General features: G+C 41.6%; 1 pseudogene; it reads left to right on the forward strand.

The window, feature by feature from the left end:
* The first annotated feature begins 420 nt into the window (after positions 1 to 420).
* Positions 421 to 24,227, forward strand: LOC116568765 (annotated as a pseudogene).
* Positions 24,228 to 24,408: the final 181 nt, after the last annotated feature.

Here is a 24,408-nt window from a genome sequence, read left to right on the forward strand (position 1 = left end):
ACGCCCCAGTACCGCTGTTTTATACAGGTTAAATCAACTGCTCAGTCATTCAGCTAATCGCTAAGTGGTGGGGCTCCAAGTCATGGACAGATTGGTTCCAGAGCCTTTGTGGTGTCCTTTGCTGGCTGTCAGGATGCAACCACAGCCCAGGTCTCTGCTGTGAAGTAGACTGAGGGGAAGGACCCCTCTCAGCTTGAGAGCAAGTTTACGTGCCGGGAGACCACAGGAAGCTAAGCATTTTCTAAAATGGGATAAATTAGATGATAAGATTCCAAATTTTCAGTGCATTGCCACAACTGAAGTTTTTTCTTGCCCAAACCGTATGTTCATCCGGGTCTATGGGGCTCTGCTTGTCATTGAAGGGGGGTATAATCACTTTGGGACCCAGGCTGAAGGAGCATCATCGTGACACATGCTACCATGACCAGCAAGGCGGGGGATAGGGAAAATGAGGAATCATGTACCAAACCTCGGAACTTCCACCCTGAAGTGGCATATTATTTTTCTTACACGTTCGGTGCCGAAGCAAGCCATGTGGCCGCACCTGACTTCAAAGGTAGGCATACCAGAAAGGAGACTGGTGCTAATGACTCCCCAAATCTACCCCAGTCACCAAATATTCAGCTCGCTTCCTTTCTTATATCCACATATACTTTGAAGGGGGAAGGCTAATCGCCAGCAAAACAACTAATTTGACTCACACCATCGTAATGATGGCTACCCAGAACACTGACCAGCCTTCCTGGATCTGACCCATACTGCTCGAAAAGCTCAGTCAATCTTCACAACAGCCCTGTGAGTTATGTACTATTGAGCTGATCCAGCTTTGCGGACGAGTAAATGATACTCAGCTATTCTGTCATATGCCCAAGTTCACACAACTATTAACCAAAGTGGGATATTTGATCCCAGGTCCCAGGATTGTACTTAACCCCTACTCTGTGTTACCTTTCAAAAGATTATAGAATTATTTGCATGGAAAAAAAATCCTCCAAAATTTTTCTCCAGTTCTGTATTTTTAATGGGATCATATGCTCCATTTCATGAGTAGCTCATAAGTTATTTAGCACATCTAATTTACACATGAGAATTTTTTTAATTTTAAAAATGTTTGGTGAAACACAGAAGCATACATCACTTGTGTAACTGAAATCTTGTGGGATTGAGAGCTAATATGACTTAGATCTTATGTGAACTCTTACCTGATTTCAACCCTCGCGAGGCAGTAAAATGATGCCAAGAAATTAGTTCAGAGTCCTTTGTGCAACTTGGAGAATTTTTAATAATGCTAGAAACATCTATACTCAAATTGTTGGTGTATTTTAGAAACTGGTTGTTACGGTAGAAAATATTTATTTGATTTTTGAGGACTAATATAATACATGACACCACAAGGTGGCAGCCGCAACACACTGATTTTTCTCTCCAGGCAATTTAAAGCATTTCTCCAACTTAGTGGTGGGACGAATTATTTTACTCCAAGTTAAAGAGATAACATGTTCACTTCATAAAATAAACCCCAGCAGGGAGCTCAACAGTTTGTTATAGTTAATTAGTGAACAGTTGTAACTTGCTAAAAGCATATGACTGTTGTACAGGCCAGTAGGAGCTTATATATTTATTTTTCTGAAACTTTCACGTCCCTCCTTTGAGCCACCTTGCAAAAAATATGTCATTAGAAGGAAAGCTCTTTTGTACAGTGAGAGGGAAGAAGGAATGAAGACAACCCCAAATCTGTTTTTATTTGCCTTTTGAATATAGTCAGTTTACGTGGGAACTGTCATTTTGTAACTGCCCGGGGCAGCGAGCCCTGAGTCTCTCGGTGTATTCTAAGCCAGCCCAAAGACAAAACCTTGTACTGAACACTATGTCCTGATGGCAGTCAGCCTAACACTGATCTAAGACCACACAAGGTCTCTACAGTAATCCTGAGAGGTACCCACTGCTGTCATCCCCATTTTATGGACCAAAAAAATGGAATGTACAGACAGCCTAGACCCTGAAAGAGAGGTCCACTTGTGCCGAGTGCAATAATCTGTTGATTATAATGAATACCACAGAAAAGAGTTCTAGATTAGAGGCGACAAAAGCTTGCTGAGCCCTCATACAATAACCACCATGCCATGCAGGAAGTGACTTGGCGAGGTCTTGCAAACCCAAGTAGAACTTCTGTTCTCTAACTTTACACTTTGAGGTTGAGCTCGCCAGTAGAGGTTTTAGTGAGACTATTAGAAAATCCGGAGCAGGGGTTTTGAAAGTGGAAAGTTATGGAGGAACTCTGAATCTGTGCTTGTCTGTTTCAGGGGGTGAGAAGAAAACACAGTAGAAAAGAATGTTTCAGGGCACCTGGGTGGCTCAGTTGATTGAGTGTCTGACTCTTGATTTCAGCTCGGTCATGATCCCAAGGTTATGAGATCGAGCCCCATGTCTGCGCGCAGCATGGAGTCTGTTTGAGATTCTCTGTCTCCCTCTCCTGCTGCCCCTCACCCCACATATGCATGTGTGCTGGCCCTTGCCCACCCTCTCTCTTTCTCGATTGAATTTTTTTAAAAAGAAGGAAAAAAAGAATGATTCATAACTGGGTAAAGTGGCAGGGTTTCTGACGCTATGCATCAGGTGATCAGATCAAATTTTATGAACTACTGGTTTGGGATCTTTGCTAAAACACGCCAAACATAACATCTCAATCCTATTATGTTATCACTCAATGAAGCCTCATTCTGTTTTACTTGGCACCGGGGTGGTCTGGGTTGTATGTCTCGCAAATGGCCACAAGGTGGAGCAAGAACAATATTCAACCAAATAATCTCCCACAAGATTTTGGGAGGAATTTTTTGGTCCATTTTAACTCTGAGTTCTACGTTCGTTGTGTGTACATATTTGTGGTTTAGCACTGTTTTGTGGGACTAGATTAAACCACAACCCCCAGGTAACAACCTTGTAAACATCTTTGTCATACTGTGCCATGCAATAGGTCCTACACCATCACCAAAATTACACAGTAGCTGAGAGGGAAAGTTCCTAAGTAGAACCTCTAAGTTTTCACCACAAAGAATTATTTTCTTTGTAAGTGTATAAGGTGATGGATGTTGACTAACCTTGTCATGACAATCACTTTAAATATTTCAAGCCATGATGAAACGTATACATGTTGTGGCCAAACTTACACAAAGTTATACAATGTTGTATGTCAGTTATAGCTCAATATGAGTGAAAAAATAGCTAAGAGGAGCCAGGTGTTAATGGTGAAGCCAGCCTGGCCTGGGACTGGATTGCTGTGCCCAATAGCAAAGAAAAACCAGGCTCGTGTACAGGTTACATACAGCTGCTGATGAAATTCTAGAATACACCTGAGGTTCGGTGGGGTGAGGTCTGGAGCCAACGACCAAGAAAGAATGCTTGAGACATCTTTGGTGCAAAATGGTGGTTTATTACAGCAGGGGGACAGGACCCGGTGGGCAGGAAGAGCAGCTGCCCCGGGTTGTGAGATGTAACAGGTTCTGTAGGTTGGGGGTGGGGGAAGTAAGGAAAAGGGAGGTTTCAGTAGAACTTTCATATGCTAAAGGCCACTACAAGATACCGGATACCAGAGGCCCTGCCATTGCCAAGGTCTTTTTGCCCTCTAGCAAGGTATTAACGTTAAGATGGGTGGGAGATTCCTAAAGACTGTCCCAACCAGGAGTGGGGGTGGGCAAAGGTTGGAGGGTGTTGAAATGCCAATAGAGTATTACCCCCACCTTAAAAGACCACCAGAGACGTGAGTCAAAGCCAATCAGCAAGGGTCATTTATTGCAGGTTCGAACCTGGACCTCTGCGCCGCTTGTTGCGGATAACGCCGAGAGGTCCGGAGCTGGGTTGGTGCAGGGTTTTTATAGACAGATACAAACAAGTTTCGGGTGGGGCTGAGCTGATTGATTGATAGTTTGAACAGGCATACTTGGCGTCAGTGGATTGGGTCAGGGGACCCGCGTGAGAAAGCAGACAAAGCAATCTTACAGAAGCAGAACTGGCCGGTTAGCCCACGCATGCGAAAAAAGCACTATCAGGATATTGAAGGCCTGGTTACTATCAAGTAAAGACAATTGGGAGTCTCCTGGTGGAATGTTACATTCCTGCTATCAAGCATCCTTGTTAATGAGATTTAGGTTTAGAAGAAATTTAACTTCATTTACTTTTCCTTCTACCTCCGCCTCCTTCGGTTTTTTATGGAGGGGAGGGTGACATTAGGGCTTGAGGAACTGAGTTCGGTGTCCCTGGAAATTGGGCTATTGATAAGGTAACTTCTTTGTTTGTAAATCTCAAGGACATTTGCAAACCAAGGGAGACTCCTACCTTGCAGGACTGTGATCTCTGCAAGTTAACTATTTATTGTTTTATGGCAGTCAGGGGTGCCTGAGGAATGCTACACATATGGAGGGGAGCGGGTGAAGGGGGGGGTGCAAGGCGCCAGCTTTTGCTTTGTCCTCAGCCAGCCTCCTGCTCCTTCAGTGTCAGCTTTTGCTTTGTCCACAGCCAGCCTTCTGTTCCTTCTTCAGCTGCCACTTACACCCAACCCTTCCATGCTATGGGCAATATTACTGTTCTTTTCTGTGAGAGAACCAGCAATCTAGATTTTTAAATCTCTTGATGTGGCAGTTTTGATCTTAAATGGTGACATAGAAGGCTCCAGAACTCAGCTCCCACCAAGTCTACGGCTACACAACGAACAATTCCCTCTGAAAGAAATCTAGCTGAGAGACTCCTACAAGTCAGTTAAACAAGGGGGGAGAAACCACCCACGTTGAAAAGGGTTGGAAAAGCTGCCCCAGGCTATCATCATAAGCCCCATCCAGCACAGTGATATACAATTGGGAGGGAACTCACAACTAGGTTTCTTCCTGAGAGGTAGAGGTTTTGGGCCCCACATCTGAGACCTCAATTTTTAAGACTTCCACCTGAGGGATGGACCCCACAAAACACCAACTCTGAAAGTCAGTGAGGCTTGTGTCCATGAGACCCACAAGATTAGAGCAACTGAAGAAGCAGTTTTGAAATGGCTCATTAAGGCTCATCAAGGCTATCTCCATAGTGCTCAGCACAGAAAAAGCAGGCACAACACTTGTCTCTCAGTCTTTTCCTAAAAGAGATATATTTGCATATCTTAAAAAAGCTGCAGCCTGAGGGTCAGGATCCTCATTTAGCATGTATCTAGAGGATTGGCAATGGGGGAGGCCATCTCCTTGTTCTCCCTGTGCTCTGCTGCAGACCACCCCCAGGTCCTTGGGAAGAGCTGGTGTAAACGTATGGTGCCCTGGCTTTTGCCTGTTACCCGGATGACGCACCTTTTGACTGCCTGGTTCTGATGGCCAGGATGGTTTATATGCACAGATTCAGTGGGACTGTTACAAACAAAGAAATGTCTCAGCCCAGCTGTCTAACCTCCCTCCATGCAGAGGCAGTAGACAGAAGCTCCTTTCCCTGTCTTTCCCTGAAAGAGGTCTATTTGATTATTTTAAAGGCCGCTGCCTGAGGGCCCAGCTTCTAATTAGCGTAGGTGTAGGCACTGACTGAGATCTTCCCCTTGTTAGCACTCCCTCAACTGCTGGGACATTAAGAACAAAGAAGGCTGTTTAGATAATCACAAAGGTTTGAAAGATAACCAAGAGCTCCATCTAGGCGGGTAGACAAGATTCACCACCTAGCCTACTGGAAAAAACTTTGTCAAGACCAAGACAGAGATGTTCTGTCTAATGCATAGAAATCAACACAGAGAGCTAAGAAAATGAAGAAATTGGAAATATGATCCCCAGGAACAGACCTTAACTAATACGTGGTTCAAAATAATGGTCATAAAGATACCGGGGTGAGGAGAACAATGCATGAAGAAAGTGAGAATTTTCTATCTCAACAAAGAAAGAAAAAATGTTAAGTACCAAAGAGAAATCACAGAGCTGAAGAGTACAATAAGTGAAGTGGAAAATTTAATAGAGGGGTCCAATAATCACCTAGATGAAATGGGAGAAAGGATTAGCAAACTAGAAGACAGGGTAGTAGTGTTTATAAAAATCAGAGGAGTAAAAAGGGAAAAAAAAAAAAAAAGGATGAAAAGGAGTGGAAAGAGCTTGGGACATCATTAAGAGGACTGATATTCACATTATATGGTTCCCAAAAGGAGAGGAGATAGAAAGGGGGCAGACAGTTTATTCAAAAAAAATAGTGTCTGAAAACTCTTCCAACTTGGGAAAAGAAACAGACATCCAGATCCAGGAAGCTCTGAGAGTTTCCAGTAAGATGAACTGAAAAAGACCCACATCAAGACACATTATAACTAAATTGTCAGTAGTTAAAAACAAGATGACATCAGGAAGATGGATGGCTAAGAGGTTCCAGTGATTGTCTTCCCTTACACACACACACACACACACACACACACACACACACACACACACACAGAGTAAACCAAAGGAAATAGTTCAGGGAAAGCTTTGGCCTCCAAAGTAGCAGCAAAACCCTGTAGAGATTAAAAAAACAAAAACGAAACTACAGTCAAGAGCAGCTTGACACCCAGAAGGATGAATTCAGAAGAATTTTATCCCACTGGAAAGAGCAGAGCAGGAGAACCCCAGCAAGCCTTATCACTGAGTTACAAAGGTCTCCCAGAGTCTTCGCCATGGCTAATTCCAGTTGACAGAGCTGCCTCAGAGCCCCCCTCCAACTCCACAAAGGCTAGAGCTGCTCCTGCTCTGAGACCTGCCCTCCAGTTGCTGCCGTGCTCCCATCTCCAGGAGTGTGAAGCCACAGCACCTCTCTCACCATACAGAGGACCACAACAGCTACTCCTTTGCTTTCTGCTCAAATCCCAGGCTGCAGCTTTGTCCCATCATTATCAGAGCAGCCTGCTGCTATTCTAAGCTCCACACCCTGGGTCCCAAGTCATTTTTTATCAGTGATGAGGGAGCAGGAGGCTGGCTGAAGACAAAGCAAAAGCTGGCACCTTGCACCCCCTCTCCATCAGCTCCCCCTCGGTAATATGTGTAGCATTCCTCAGGCACCCCTGACCGCCATAAGAAACAAATAGTTAACTTGCAGAGATCACAATCCTGCAAGACCGGAGTCTCCCTTGGTTTACAAAAGTCCTAGAGATCTACTAACAAAGAAGTTACCTTATCAATAGCACAATTTCCAGAGGCAAATAACTCAGTTCCTCAAGCCCTACTGTCACCCTCTCCTCCACGAACAAAACTGAAGGAGGCTGAGGTAGAAGGAAATGTAAGTATAGTTAAATCTCTTCTGAACCTAAATCTCACTAACAAAGACACTTGATAGCAGGATTGTGACATCCCATCAAGAATCTCCCAACTATCTTGATGTTAATGGCTGGCTAAAAGACAACATTGATCTAGCCAGGCCCTCTTTAGCATATGAAAGCTCCATTGACACCTCCCTTCCCCTCCCCTTCCCCCAACCGCAAGGTACATAACCTGCCATCCCTCACAAGCCCGGGCAGCAGCTCTTCCTGCCCCCGGGGCCTATCCCCGTGCTTGAATAAACCACCATTTTGCACCAAGGATGTCTCAAGAATTCTTTCTTGGTCATCAGCTCCAGACCTCAGCCCACCGAACCTTACCTAGGTTCTAGAACTTCATCATCAGGACCATCCTGTCTTAGCCCAACCCCCCACCCCCACCACATAGGTCCCAGGTCATGGTCTTCCATTTCTGGAAGACCCTCATTTCTGGAAATGGTCTGCCACTGCTGACCCCAACCCAGGTTGCAACTCAGCCACATTGCTGGTGCTGGTGCTGCTGCTGTGCTGAGACCCTTGCCCCATCCCTGTTCACAGCTCTGAACCCTCCTTGTTGGGACTGGGCTGCTGTCTCCCTGAACCTCACCGCCTTGGTCCCAGGTCATGGCTGTGAGCTGTAATTTCCAGGGTGCTTCTATTGCCCTGAACCTCACACCTCAGACCCCAGTTTCTGGCTCTGAACTCTCATTGTCAGAACTGTGCTGCCACTGCTCTGAGCTTAGCTCCCCAAGTCCCAGTATGTGGCTTCAGCAAAGAACCACCAGAGTTCTGCTGCTGCTATCTTTTGACTGCCCCTGGGGCCAAAGTTGGGACTTTGACCTACTATCTCCAGGCTGTGTTGCTACAGCCCCCTACCCTCTGGGCCTCAGCCACTGCTGCATCTTTTCATCCCAGGACCCATGCCACTGCTGCATCTCATCCTCCTTTGGCCAGAGTCACTTCAGTGAGCCCCCAAGTCCCCAGGTCTTGATTTCACGGGAGACCTATACATGCCCACCACTTAGCTACCAGTGCCACACCAACAGCAAGCACATATGTGCTCCAGGACTGGGGTGCTATGGTAGTTCCATGTTGCCCAAGCCCAGGACTCTGGCTCTGATACTGCTCTGAGCACCAACAGGCCAGGCCAGGTGCTGAGAAGGGTCCCCTTGACTAGAATGTCCTTAATGGGGCAAGAAAAGGAACGGAAAGTTCCCAGAAGCTTTTGCTTCTGATGTTCCCATAGCTCTCTTTGCCTCTGACAGACACCTGTAGGGCCTCCACAGTATTGGCCACAGAAAGTTCCTATAGTCTGATCAATGCTATCCTCAGCTGATGAACCTACATGGAGACTATGCCACTTACCTTCTCAGGAACCAAAGATGCTGCAACCTACCCAGCCAACACCCTCACAGCCACCCCCCAAGTGAAAGTCTTTTTCCACCAGAGACATAATGAAAAGGCTGGAAGAGGTGACTGTATCCATCAATGCAAAACCATCAGAAAGATAAAGTCAGAAAACAGAACACTACCAAAGGACAACAGTTTTCTAGTTACTGACCTCATCTCCCCAAAAAGGAGATCTGTGAGTTATCCGGAAAAGAATTCAAAATAATTATTTTAAGAAAGCTTAGCGAGATTCATGAGAACATAATAAGTCATGAACAAAATAAAATAGAAACAGGGAAGAAATGAAAAAAAAAACCATTCTGGAGATGAAAATTACAATGAATGCAATGAAAAAAAATGCAACAGAGAACTTCAACAGCAGGCACAATTAAGCAGAAAAAAGGATCCATGAGTTTGAAGACAGATCTCTTGATTCTACCCAGTTGGAGGAAATTCAAGAAATTAGAAGGAAAAGAGTGAAGATAGCCTATCTGAATTATGGGAAACCAACAAGTAAAATAATATTCGTACTATGGGAATCTTTTGAAGAGAACAGAGGGAGAAAGGGAAGAAATCTAATTTAAAGGAAAAATAGCTGAATTTCCCAAACTTAGAAAGCAATGTAGGCATCTAGGTACGGGTAGGTCAAAGATTCCCCCAAACAGACTAAGCACAAAGATATCTTCACCAAGACACATTATAATTAGGCTCTCAAATATCAAGGACAGAGCTTTTAAGACAGCAAGAGATCAAAGAATTACCAGATACAAAGGGATCCTGATAAGGCAATCAGCAGGTTTATCTGCAGAAAGCTTACAGGCCAGGAAAGAGTAGAAGGATAGGTTCAAAATGCTCAAAGGAAAAACAAAACAAAACACAAAAAAAAGCAACTTATGAAAGGTCCAGCAAAACTCTCATTGAAAAATAAAGGCAAGATAAAGACATTTCCAAACAAATAAAAGCTGTGGGAATTTCTCACCAATAGACCTGCCAGGAAAAAAGAAAAAGTGCTGAAAGGAGTTAAAGCTGAAATGAAAGAACACCAAATAGCAACATGAAATAGCAACATGAAAACATATGAAAATATAAAATTCACTGGCAAAGAAACATAGATAGCCAAATTTAACTCTTATACTCCAATGGTGGTGAGTAAATCACTTCAAACTCTAATATAGGTTCAGACACAAAAGTGTTAAAATAATTATTACTATAATGTTACATCAATGGATACACAATATAAAAAGATATTAATTGGTGCCCCAACATCAATTGTGGGGGGCATGTAAATGAGTAGAAATTTTTAATGCAATTGAAGTTAAGCTGTTACTAGCTTTAAACAAAAGGTTGTTACTGTAAGATGTATTATAAAAGCCTATGGTAACCACAGAGCAAAAACCTGTAAGAGACACAGATGATAAAGAAAAAGAGCCAGAGCACACTAGAACAAATAATCACTGACTCACAAAGAAAAAGAGCAAGATATGAAGAAAGGGACAAAAGGACTATGAAACTATCAGAAAGCAATTAACAAAATGGCAGTAGTACGTTCTTACCTATCAAAATTGATGCTAAATATAAATGGCTTGAATACTCCAATTAAAAGACACAGTGACTGAATGAATTATATGGTGTCTGTAAGAGACTCCCTTAAGCTTTATGGATGTTCATTGGCTGAAAATGAAAGGAATGAGAAAGATAATCCATGCAAATGGAAACCATAAGAAAGCAAGAGTAACTACACTGAAAATATGCTTTAAAAAGACAGGAAGTCAAAAATTGTAACAGGAATTTTTTTTAAAAAGGCCATTATATAAATGATTAAGTTCATTTCATCAGGAAGATATAACAATTGTAAACATCTAGGTACCTAATATGAGAACACCAAATTATATAAAATGACTATTAATATGGCTCAAGGATAAAACAGACAGAAGTGCAGTAATAGGGCACTTCAATATCCTATTTTCAACAACGGATAGATCATCCAGACAGAAAATCAATAAGGAAATAATGGATTTGAATGACACTTTTGACCAAATGGACCTATCAGACATATACCAGAATATTCCATCTGACAGCAGCAGAAGACACACTCTTCTCAAGTGCACACGAAACATTTTCCAGGTTAGATTACATGATGGGCCACAAAACAAGGCTTACTAAAATTAGGAGGATTAAAACCATACCAAGTATCTTCTCCTGTGACAATGGTGTAAAAATAGAAGTGAGTGATAGGATGAAACCTGGAAAGTTCACAATTGTGGGAGATTGAACAACGTGTTACTGAAAAACTAATGAGTCAAAGAAGAATCAAAAGGGAAATCAACAAAAATCTAAAAACAAATGAAAATGGAAGCACAATATTTCAGAACCTATAGGGTACTGCAAAAGTACTTCTAAGAGGGAAATTTCTAGTAATGAACACCTATATTAAGAAAAAACAGAGAGGGGCACCTGGGTGGCTCAGTGGGTTGAGCCTCTGCCTTTGGCCCAGGTCATGATCTCACGATCTCATGATCTCAGGGTCTTGGGATCGAGCTCCGCATCGGGCTCTCTGCTTGGTGGGGAACCTGCTTCCCCCTCTTTCTCCGCCTGCCTTTCTGCCTACTTTTGATCTCTCTGTCAAATAAATAAATAAAATCTTAAAAAAAAAAAAGAAAGAAAAAAGAAAGATCTCAAATAAACAAACTTACATCTCAGGAAACTAAAAAAGAAGAACAAACTAAGCTTAATGTAAGCAAAACAATAAAGATCAGAACATAAAGAAATGGAGATCAGAAAATGGCAATGAAACTATGAGCTGGTTTTTTAAAGAAAAAAATGAACAAAACTTCAGCTAGGTTAACTAAGACAAAAAGATAGAGGACTCAAATAAATAAAATCATAAATGAAAGAGGAAACTTTACAGCTGAAACCACAAAAACACAAAGGATTATGAGACACTACTGTGAATAATTACACACTTTCAAACTGGATACCCTAGAATAAATAGGTGGGTAACTTCTTGGGAAAACACAACCTATCAAGACTGTACCATGAAGAAATATTAAGTTTGAACAAATTACTAGTAAGGAGATTGAATTAGCAATCAAAAATTCCCAACAAAGAAAAGCCCAGGCCTAGATGGTTTTAGTGGTACATTTTACCAAACATTCAAAGAATTATTAGCACCAATCCATTTCAAACTCTTCCAAAAATTTGAAGAGAAAGAAACATGCCCGAACTCATTTTACAAGGCCAGCATTACCCTGATACTAAAGCCAGATAAGGATGCTACAAGAAAAGATAATTACTGGCCAATTTCCCTCAGGAACACAGATGCAAAAGTTCTCAAAAAGTATTACTGAGGGGCGCCTAGGTGGCTCAGTGGGTTAAGGCCTCTGCCTTTGGCTCAGGTCATGATTCCAGGGTCCTGGGATCGAGCCCTGCATCGGGCTCTCTGCTCAGCAGGGAGCCTGCTTCCCTTCCTCTCTCTCTGCCTGCCTCTCTGTCTACTTGTTATCTCGTCTGTCAAATAAATAACAAATATGCATTCAACATATTAAGATGATCATTCACCATGATTAAGTGGGAATTATGCCTGGGATGCAAGGAAAATTTAACATCCTCACATCAATCAACATGGTTGCGACCACATTAGAAAGTGAAGGATAAAAGCCATATGAGCATCACAATAAACGCAAAAAAAGTATCTGAAAAAATAAAATTTTATGATAAAAACACTCAGCAAATTGAGTAAGAAGTCATGTTCCTCAGCATTAAAGGCCACATACAAAAAGCACACAGCTAACATCATGTGCAATAATGAAATGCAAAAATCTTTTCCTCTAGATTAGGAATAAGACAAAGATGCTCACGCTCACCATTTCTATTCAACATAGTACTGAAAATCATAGTTGTGGCAATTAGGTGAGAAGAAGAAATAAAAACATCTATATCAGAAAGAAAAAAAATAAAATAGTCCCCACAGATACCATGTTTATATACATAAAACCCTAAAGACTTCATGATAAAACTGTTAGAATAAATTTAGTAAATTTGTAGTATATAAAGTCAACATACAGAAATTGGTTCCATTTCCATATGCTAAAAACAATCTAAAAGAATAATTAAGAAAGCAACCCCACTTACAATCACGTTAAAAACAATTCAGTACCTGGGAATAAATTTAAATAAGGAGGTGAATGACCTGCACACGGGACACTCTAAGACACTGATGAAAGAGACTGAAGAAGACACATAAATGAAAACATATCCTACGTTCTTAAATTAATATTGTAAAAATATTCATACTACCCAAAGTGGTCTACAAATCCAATGCAATCCCAATTAATATCCCAATGGTAGTTTTCACAGAAATAAAGAAAACTTTCCTAAATTTCTTTTGAACTTACAGAATACCCTGGATGGCCACTGTGATCTTGAGAAAGAAGAACAAGGCTGGACTCATCATGCTTCATGATTTCAAATTGTATTACGAGGGAATTTAATTGAAAGAGTAAGGTACTGGCATAAAAACATACATAGAGACTACACATAAACCTATGCATATATAATCAGCTAAGTTTTAACAAGAAAGCCAAGAAAAAATGAGTAAAGGATAGATAGTCTCTTCAATAAAAGGTGCTGAGAAAACTGGATATCCACATACAAAAGAATGAAAATGAAGCTGGACCACTGTTTTATCCAACTCCTAAAATTCAATTTGAAATGGATCAAAGACTTCATTGTAAGACCTGAAACCATGAAACTCCTAGGAAAAAAAACAGAGAGAAAATTCTTGGCATTGATCTTGGCAATGATTTCTTGGATAAGACCCCCAAAGCACAGGTTAAAAAAAAAAAACAAAAACCCAAAACAAACAAGAGGGACTACATCAAACTAGAAAGCTTCTGCACAGCAAAGGAAACTATTAATAAAATGAAAAGACAATCTACATAATGGGAAAAGTATTTGGAAATCATTTGCCTGATAAGGGGTTAATATCTAAACTATATACAGAATTCATACAACTCCGTAGCAAATGATCTGGTTAAAAATTGGGCAGAGGATCTGAATAGACAAGAGTTCCAAAGAAGATAGACAGATGGTTGACAGGGAGTTGAAAAAGTGTTGACCATCACTGATCATCAACGAAATGCAAATCAAGATTAAAATAAGTTACCACCTCACATCTGTTAGCATGGCCGTCATCAAAGGATGAGGTAATAAGTGTGGATAAGGATATGGAGAAAAAGAAACTCTTAGGTGCTCTGTTGGTGGGAATGTAAACTGTTGCAACCACTATGGAAAACATGGTGGAGGTTTATCAAAAAATTAAAAATAGAACTACCATGATCCAGCAATTCTGGTTATATGTTTAATAGAAAGGAAATCCCTATCTGGAACAGTTGTCTACACTCCCACGGTCACTGCGACGTTATTTACAATAGCCATGGTACGGAAACAACCTAAGTGTCTATCAACGGATAAATGCAAAAGAAATTGGGGATATATATATATATATATAATGAAATTTTATTCATCCACAGGAAAGAAGGAAATCCTACCATTTTTGGTAACATAGAAGGACCTGGAAGGCATTATGCTTACTGAAACAAGGCAGAAATAACAAAAGCTGTATGATCTCATTTATATGTGGAATCTAATAAAAATCAAATTCTTAGAAGAACAGATGGGTGGTTGCCAAAGGCAAGAGATGGGGGTGTGTGGGAGGAAATGAATGAAGATGGTCAAAAGGTACAAACTTCTTGTTATAAGCTGATTAAGTGCCAGGAATATAATGTGTAGTAGCAGGGTGACTATAATTAATAATAGCATATTGTATTTTTGAAACTTGCTAAGAGAGTAAATCTGAACCTTTTTCTTACGTGAAGTGAGGAATGTTGCCTGATCTTACTGGGGTAACCATTTCACAATATATACGTATAGCAAGCCATTATGGTATGCACTGTAAATACAATATACAGTTGTACTTCATCGTATAGTGCACAATCACAATTGCACAACTAAAAATATCGTGTTACATGTCACGTACATCTCAATAAAATGAGAGAAAAATCCCTTGATTTTTAAATGTTGATTAAAACGTTTAATAATTTCAAGCCAAATAAAACATGTCCCTGGACTACGTTAATCAGTATAAATTAATCCATACATTAATCTATATGAAATAACTCAACAGAAAGATCGGTGACCTTCTGACTACTTTTCTTGATATGAAGTCCAGCACGTTGTTAACTACAAGAAGGAATTTTTTTTTTTTTTTTTGTAGATTTATTTTACTCATTCATTCAGTTAGGCCTTCAACAGTCTGTATTTAAGATCTTGTGACAGATGTGGGTCTACTGAGGGGTGGCAGAACACGAGGCCCCTCAAAGTAGGTCACTTCTGGCAAAGGGATTATTTTGAGCTAAACGTAACTTGAAAAACAGCAGGTGCAAGAGGATCACACTGACCTTTGCTTTTACTTCCTAAAAGCAGGAGAGGATACTCCAGGGTAAAAGCTGCCCTCCTTATATATATTCGGAAGAGAAAAACATTCTTATCAGGAGAGACAGAGAGCTGAGGTTGAGAAAAATAACAGACTTTGTCAAAATAACTCTTATCTTCCTTTAGTCTCCCCAGAACATTTGTTCCTTTTTCACAATCTCTAACTACTCTTTGCTCAACCTCGTACATATAAACACTTGTGCCTTTCTGGGTTTTGGGTCTTCATTTTTTTGTGGAAACTGCTATGGACAAGTAAGATTAAATGTGTATGTTTTCCTCTTGAGATTTCCTAGGAAGAACCGTAAATGTGTCTTGATGGTTGTAACAAACTCCTTTCAAGCACACCTGAGTTTATGTGAGTGAGGGGACTTTTAGAAAACACCTAAAGATGGGGGCTGGCTACCAGGGCACCAAGCAAGTGATTAGAGGATTAGAACTTTCAGTCCTACCCTCCCCCCACACCGAGGGAGGGGAACAGGCCTGGAGGTTGAATCAATTGCCAAAGGTCACTGACTTGATCAATTGTGCCTATGTAATGATGCCTCTATAAAAACCCAAAAAGACAGAGTTCAGACAGTTTCCGGGTCGGTGAACCAGAATGCATCAATGTGTTATGCCCCAAACTCCATGGGGATAGAGGCATTTGAGTTTGGGACCCTGCCATAGGTGTTTCTTAACTAGCTATTGATTCATATCCTTGCTATCCTCTGTAATAAACTGGTAATTTAGAAAATAAGTTTCCTTGGTTCTGAGAGCCATTCTAGCAAGTTCATCAAACTCAAGGAGGGGGCCATGGGGTCTGGTTTATAGCTGGTAGGTCAGACTACAGGTGAACAATCTGAATTTGGGAAAGGCATCTGAAGTGGGGGGCGGTCTTGTGGAACAGAGATCCTAATCTGTGGGATCCGATGCCATCTTCAGGTGGAAAGTGTCAGAGTTGAGTTACATTTGTGGGACAGCTGGTCAGTGTCTACAAAGAATTAGAGAATTGCTCGGTTGTATGGGGAGAAGACAAGCCCCCCCCCCAAGGGAATCGATATCAGAATTGAAATGTCCTTGGAGCATGGCTTTGTGACAAATGAGAGTGTTCTCTCTGGTTTCCACGGCTGGGGTGCACAGGTTATTGGACATGTATCAGGTGGTTAGTTAGCTGTCAGGACACCCTGAACACAAAATGACAAGCAGAATTCTCTTTGCCAGACCATGCTAGTTCTCAGGGGAGTTTGCCTTAATAAAGGGGTCTCTGTCGATAAGGGGCCTTAGTCATCTCCACAAGTTGCCTTGTTAGCTCTTACAAAGTCTCATCCTAGTATTGCCTACCCAGTATCATAGTCGAGCAGGTCTGTGACTGGACCATCATGTTCATGGGAGAACAAGAGAGAAGTTTTCACAAACACGAACTATTCTTACTGTCTGTGACAATGGAGGTCTTTACTTTCTTAAGCTATTGTTCAGGAGTAACTCTGGAGCTTAGATGGGGCTATAGCTTTGCCTCTTCTATAAGGAAGCCTCTTGTGTCCATAGTTAAGTCATAGAAAGGCTTATTGCTTTGGAATCACATTGAAATAGATATACTTCTGGGGTGTCTGGGTGGCACGATCTGTTAAGCATCTGACTCTTGGTTTCAGCTCAGCTCATGATCTCAGGGCTGTGACCTCAGTGTTGTGAGATCAAGCCCTATGTCTGGCTTTGCACTCAGCATGGAGTTTGCTTAAGACTATCTCTCCCTCTGTCCCTTTGCCCCTTTGCCTCTCTGCCTCCAGCCTCCTCTGTCCCTCTGCCCCCTGCCCCTCTACCCCTTTCTCTTGCTCTTTCTCTAAAATAAATAAATCTTTTTCTAAAAAAAAAAAAAAAAAAAAGGAAAAAGGAAAAAAGAAAGAAAAAAAATAGGTATACCTTTGAAGACTTTGGCTTTTCTATCTAAAATGTTAGCTTTCAGGGTGCCTGGGTGGCTCAGTGGGTTAAAGCCTCTGCCTTCCGCTCAGGTCATGATGCCAGGGTCCTGGGATGGAGCCCCACATTGGACTCTCTGCTCAGCAGGGAGCCTGCTTCCTCCTCTCTCTGCCTGACTCTCTGCCTACTTGCGATCTCTGTCTGTCAAATAAATAAATAAAATCTTAAAAAAAAAAAAGTTAGCTTTCATCCTAAGCAAATATCCTATTAACACCTATGAGAAAATCAGATTGAAAAAGGGGGAGAAAAAGAAAAAGACACTAGAGAATGCCTTGGCTGGTTTAAGATTCCCTTGACTAGAGATCAGACTAACAGCAAAAATTAAGAAATAGGTATACCTTTGAAGACTTTGGCTTTTCTATCTAAAAGAAAGGTTAGCTTTCATCCTAAGCAAATATCCTATTAACACCTATGAGACCCATTAAAAAAAAAAGAAATGCCAAAGACACTCAAACAAGCGTGAAACCTACATAGCCCTGATAGCTCCCTACCCCTGCCCCCCAAAAAGTTTTGACAAATTCACTGAGAACATGCAGGAGACTATGACCAGCTTTAATGTCTCATGAAATTTTCATGAGTAATTCAAGCAAATGGCTAAAAACAAGTAAATTAAATAAATATAGGTAGGATAAAGTTTATAAATGAACTTTTCAACAATAATTGGGTTTTTACAATGTGTTTAGATAAAAATGTTTTCTGAAATATTTTTGGTAACTTGAAATCTTACAATTATACTAAATTAAATCTGGTAACTCGAAATCTTACAGTTATACTCAATTAAATGGATATTCACTGACTATCTAGATCATTTCCAAATAAGATAAAATGCTGAAATATTAATTGCTAAATGTATAGTTTACCTATCTTTGGCTTCTTATTTGAGAGAGAAAAGATATTTCTATCGGTAAACATGTGTTTTTCACCACACTGAAAAATTATACTATGAGGAAGCACATACCTCTAGCAGTTAAGAAAGGCTTATTCATAAATTTGATAATCTACTACAGAATGCTGATAGATGAGAAACAGTTCACAACTACTTAATTCCTGGTTTTCACTGGAAATTAGGGAATTCTAATAAATATATGTAAATAAAACTACCAAGAATAATGAAGGTAGAGGAAAGAAACCGTATATAAAGTTTCAAGAAAAATGTGATGTGTTTGTGGTAAGGGAAAATAGGAGGTGTAAATGTTTTGTTAGGGAAGAGTCAAGTCATTTTGTTTTAGTTAAGGATAATTAAAGGTTGTTTAAAAATTTTTTAAAAGGAAAATAAAGAACAAAAAACCTAACTGGATATAAAAAGAAAGAGAGAGAAGCGAGTTTTGTGTGGTCAAGCCGACTAAAATTTAATGAATTTATTAAAAGGGTTTTCAAAAAATGAGGTTCAATATCAGTTCTCTGTCTACACAACACTAGAATTTAATTTCCTTTCTTAGTTAAAACAACAACAACAACAAAGTTTTCCTAGGTTGTTGTAAAAGACTTTCTTCACCTGTTGAATAATCTGCCTAGAAAATGCAGTGTCTGTGTTTTATCAAAATAATTTCCTGTGCTTCATGTTGTCTTTATTGGGTCTTTAATAATTTGAGACAACAGAGTCTTCTCAATATTGAAAGAGCTAAGGTTTTCTTTACAATCATGTAATCTTCAATACTTACCTTTGAGATCTTCTATTATCACTTTGTTACACAGATAGCTAACAATTGTTTCACAGTGATCTGTAACCTTATTTGATTAAGAGTTCAGTCTTTTGACATTTCTGACAAACTTCCCAATTCAAATTGTAAGTAAACTATTTTTGACTTCAAACTGACTTCGAGATTGCCCAGAGGGTCCCTGGAAAATCCCAGAAGAATGTGTTCTTCTGACTTTGTAAAAAAGAAGAGAGATTTAAACTAACTAGGTTTATTTAATATGTTCAAATACATGAGAAACACTGTCAAATAAGAAGTAATGTTAAATCTTTAGATTATACTTGTATGGGCATTTGTTACCAATATAAAGTTTTCAGAAATTAGGGGCGCCTGGGTGGCTCAGTGGGTTAAGCCTCTGCCTTCGGCTAGGGTCATGATCTCATGGTCCTGGGATGGAGCCCTGGCATCAGGCTCTTTACTCAGCAGGAGCCTCCCCCCCCCACCATCTCCCCACCCCCCACCTGCCTCTCTGCCTACTTGTGATCTCTGTCTCTGTCATAAATAAATTAAAAAAAGAAATTATATCATATGCAAATTGAATTATATCCAAATTCACAGAAATATGTCAAAGTCTTTATACTGGGTAATAAATGATTCCAGTTATTATCTGGGAATGTTGTATGCCAAAAAACATAACCAAATTTCTTTGTCAATTGCATTATAATGAACCCTCACCAGATCTTTAACCACGTCTATTTTTGAGCCTTGAAATTCAAAAACTTCTGCTTTACTCTGATGCTTTTCTGAAGGCTTTTGCCATCAACCATAGGCAAAAAGCGCTCCACCTTAAAAGAGATACATAGAAAGGTCTCTGACAATTATTACAGTGTCCAGGTTCCTGATAACTTCAAAATCATACCGGTGAACTGGTTGAGAATTTTAAGCATTCTAATAAAGAAACCGAAGAATTCAGAAAACTGCTAACCCAAGATCAAGCAGAGCAAGAGTTGATTATGGGCGGGGGTGGGGGGTGAGGGGGTGCACTGGGTGGCTCCTTCATTAAGTCATTAAGAGTCTGCGTTTGGCTCAGATCAGGATTCCAGGGTCCTGAGATTGAGCCCTGGGATGGAGCTCCCTGCTCAGTGACCCTGCTTCTCCCTCTCCTTCTGCCTGCTGCTCCCCCTGCTTTTGTTCTCTGTCAAATAAAAAATAAAAATTAAAAAAAAAAGAGAGAGATTACATGGGACTAAGTGAACTGATGAGAATGATGATACCTTCTACTGTTTTTCTTTTGTTTGAAACACTATGGCTTCTTTAGTGTTTTGTGTTCCAGATTTAAGGAAATCTTTTTTTTTTCTCCTTTTCACTTAAGCTAACTGTAACTTGCAACAATTTAATAGACTACACCTTTGTTAACAAAATGAAACATTTATTTTTCTCTCTAGCTGGTTCCTCTTGAATTCAGAAGCCCTTATTGAATATTCTTATTTTCATGGAAATATAAAAATTTGCATAAGTTAAATAAAAATCTGTTCCCCTTATAACAGGACACAATTGGGAGCATCAGTTATATTACCAAGGCTCTGACAGGAATGTCATAGTTCAAAACAATATGCACAGAATCAGATAGGACCAGATTAAGAAACGGCTTTTGAGGTGATAGGGCCAATGCTTACAAAACACTCTTGGACTACTCACCTGGTAGTTGGCTTACCGGGTTCTCAGCCTCAAGGGGTTGTAGAGGCTATTGCCTGGCAGGCTCAGGAACCTCAAAATATCTTGCAAACCTAAAGGACTCACCCCAATCTGTAGGTAATGAAAGTGAAGTCTGGTGACAGGTTCCTAATGTAGTTTCTTAGCCTCAAAAGGCTTTTAAAAGTCCAGTCTGAGATTCCTCACGAAAAGTTCCAGTAAAGCAAACTTAAAAGGAGCGTATAGGAGAGACACATCACTATTGTTGCTTTACTTAGGTAAATCATCAGAAGAACTTTAAGGAGACTAGACTTATTTTGCAAACAGATTAGTTTTATTTAGATTATCTTTCATAAAACCGGGAGTGATCACAGGGCACAAATACTACATTTCAATTAAAACTATAGCATAGCCTTGTGGTTTGTTGAACAGTGTCATGGTCACGGACTTCGAACTTTTTTTCCTCTTTGGAAACTGTCTCCTGCCATTTGTGCATTTTGTCAGTAGGTAACATTTCCAGTTTTCCTCTTATACTCCAGACTTGACATCACTGAGAAGTACGACTGCCTTTTTTCTGAGGTCGGGCCAACTGAGACTGAGTGACAGGATAAGAACATCAAAAGAAATCCCCACAACAGATCATATAGGAACAACCTTTACTTCTCCTGACACCTCAACCACTCAGAAAGTTCATCAGAGCACCCAATGCCATTCCCAGAAATATTCACCGTGCAAACCAAAGAAAATTCATCGGATTGCCACTGCCTGTCCTTGTCTTATGGTCTAAAGAAGTTTTCAACCCAAGATCTAAAAACCTTCCTGACTGATGGTCCTCTGAAATCAAAACTGAGCTGGTAGTTTCTTCTAATCATGAACATTTGCTTTTCTTTTATTTCCTAGAAATGCTCCTCATAAAATGCCTGATTACTCACACCATACCCAGGCCTGATTTAGACAGGCCTTCTGAAATAAGACACAGCTGTTTGACTGAATGGACCTTTTCTCAGGACTAAGAGACCAGCTCAGTGAGACACGTAACAATCTAAGAACTCAGCTTCTGGACTGGGGAGACTCCTTGGGAGGAGTTTCGAAGGGAGGGAAAGAAGGGGACCAGAACAGGCCACCCCAAAATATGACATTTTAATATAAAGATTGTTTTGAGCTAAATGCATTCGAAAAAACAGCAGGTTTAAAAACATAATGACCTTCCCTTTTTCTTTCTGAAAGCAGGAGATAAAACTCCCATGTGAAAGAGACTCTTTCTATGCCAGGAGGAACAAAATATTTTTTTTTTAAAGATTTTATTTGTTTATTTGACAGAGATTACAAGTAGACAGAGAGGCAGGCAGAGAGAGAGGAGGAAGCAGGCTCCCTGCTGAGCAGAGAGCCCGATGCGGGACTCGATCCCAGGACCCTGGGATCATGACCTGAGCCGAAGGCAGCGGCTTAACCCACTGAGCCACCCAGGCGCCCGAACAAAATATTCTTATCACCAGAGACAGAGAGTTGAGGTTGAGAGAAATCTGTATGAACAGACTGCTAAAATAATAGTCACAGAATTAGGAGGCAGCCACAGGCAAGACATACCACCATCAGGCTGATGGAAGAAAGCTGGCTTTGTAAGTGAAAGACCAAAAGAACCCCCCTGGCTAGAAGTGCATTTTTATCCTGTTAACCAGCTAGTTTCGCTTCTGTATGAACGCTTGTTTTTTCGCGTGCGCGCGCGGGGTAACCGGCGGGTTCTGCTTCTGTAAGACTGGCTTTGCTTGTTTCGCGCGCACAGGCCCCCTGAACCAATCCGCTGGCGCCAAGAATGCCTGTTTAAACTGTCAACCAATCAGCTCAGCCCTACCCGAAACTTGTTTGTATCTGTCTATAAAAACCCTGCACCAACCCAACTCTGGACCTCTCGGCGTTTGGCAACAAGCGGCGCAGAGGTCCAGGTTCGAACCTGCAATAAACGACCCTTGCTGCTTGGCTTTGACTCACGTCTCTGGTGGTCTTTTAAGGTGGGAGTAATACTCTGTTGGCATTTCATTTGGAGGTTCCACCGAGATCTCCCCTTCAAGCCCACCAGACAACTGGTCAACGGGTCGCTGCAACCGATCGGTAAGAATCCCGGCTTTGTCTTTTGTCTCTATGTTTTTCGTATGCTTTGTTCTTATGTCCTGACTGTGTGTCTTGTCCTTTCTGTGATTATTCCTGCATTAGAATTCCAGGACCTGGGTTAGAGTCCCAGGACGGTGACTGGCAAATACGCCCTGGCGGAAGCGCTATAGGGTTGCCAGCGGACTGACGGAGACATCCCTCATGCCCGGCGGGAACGGCCCCTCAGAGATCGTATGTTCGAGTCCCACCTCGGAGGCCAACAATGTATGTCTTCATGTATGTCTTCATGTTATGTCTTTAAATGTGGTTATATGTTCCTTGTACTGGTTATGAAGGTTACATTCTGTTTAAAGGGAGGGTGTCTAACCCGTTTGAATCTGAGGAATGTCTGACTGTATGAATGTGTTTGTGTGGCTCCACCGCCTTCGGCTACAGAGTCTGAGTGGGCTGCACCCTGAGTCTCGCGGAGCGTCATACGGCATAACGGTCATCTACTCCATGGAGTAGCCTGGTCCGGGGTTTATACGGATAGATCTTAGCTAAGAGGCTCCTAAGTTCCCACGAGGGACACCAGCAGGACAGCATCTGAAAGGTCCCCCTCCCCTTGTCTGCGACCTCGTACATATCGGGAGGGAATATAAGAGATAGGTATTAAGAGCTAAAACCAGATTCGATGAGTCAATGATATGAGAGTAAACAAATTATGAGAATCCTAACGTTCTGAACACCGCTGGTCCCTTGTACCTTAACAGTTGCCCCTCCAGGTTGGAGGAAATTCTTTCCCTAATTATCCTGCCCACACTCTCCTAACCCATGTCACTTTCAGGTTCACCCTGGCGGACAGAGGAAAAGAATTCCTACTCTCGCCGTCGGAGGATGAAACTTGCCTAGCTCCTACCCCCAGGCCACCAAAGGCTTTCATCCACCCCTTCGGACTGGTTGAACCGGAACACACACCCTCAATTCGCCCTTTCGAATTCCTCACTTGCTCGTGCCTCTCGCACCCCTTACACCGGTGTCTCTGTCGCTTTCTGCCTATTCTAGACGCCTTTTTTTTCGTCTCAACTATTATCTTGATCTGGGAACAACCTAGTCTAATGGGGCAAACTCAGAGTACCCCGCTCTCCCTTCTCCTGGCTAACTTTAAGGATGTTCAGGCAAGAGGCAATAACCTGAGCCTGGATATCCGGAGATCAAGACTTATCACTTTCTGTCGCCGAATGGCCAACCTTCGGAGTAGGATGGCCCACCCAAGGCACTTTTTGCCTCCCCATAATTCTTAAGGTTAAGGCTTAGGTATATCTCCCAGGTAAAGAGGGACATCCAGACCAAATCTCTTACATTACAGTCTGACAGGATCTTGTGGACCCCCCCGTCTTGGTTGGCCCCCTTTCTGTTCCCAGAAAGCTGCAAGGTTCTCGCAGCCAGGCCGACAGAAGCACGAGGATCTCATGCCCCATCTGCACCCCCTCCACCCGTCCTCCCTGATAGTCAAGACTTACTTAGTCTAGATCCGCCCCCTTATCAAACCCCTCCCCTAGCCGCCGCTGCGGCTGAGCTTTCTCCCCCTGTGCCCACTCGGGCTGAAGCCGCCGCGCCGGGCCCTGAAGCAGAAGGTGGAGAAGCAATTGCTGCAGTCCCTGCCGCTCATGGAGGGACTGACGGCCCTACCGGGCACACTAGGGGGCGCACTCAGAGAAAATCCATTTCGCCCGGCAGATTCAACTGTGTCTTTGCCCCTTAGAGAGATTGGCCCCCCGATGATACTGGTAATCCCCGACTCCAATATTGGCCCTTCTCAACTAGTGATCTCTACAATTGGAAAGCCCAAAACGCGCGCTTTTCAGATAATCCAAAAGATCTCATAGCCCT

Source organism: Mustela erminea, chromosome 11 (genome assembly GCF_009829155.1).
Source record: "Mustela erminea isolate mMusErm1 chromosome 11, mMusErm1.Pri, whole genome shotgun sequence".
Taxonomy (NCBI): Eukaryota; Metazoa; Chordata; class Mammalia; order Carnivora; family Mustelidae; genus Mustela; species Mustela erminea.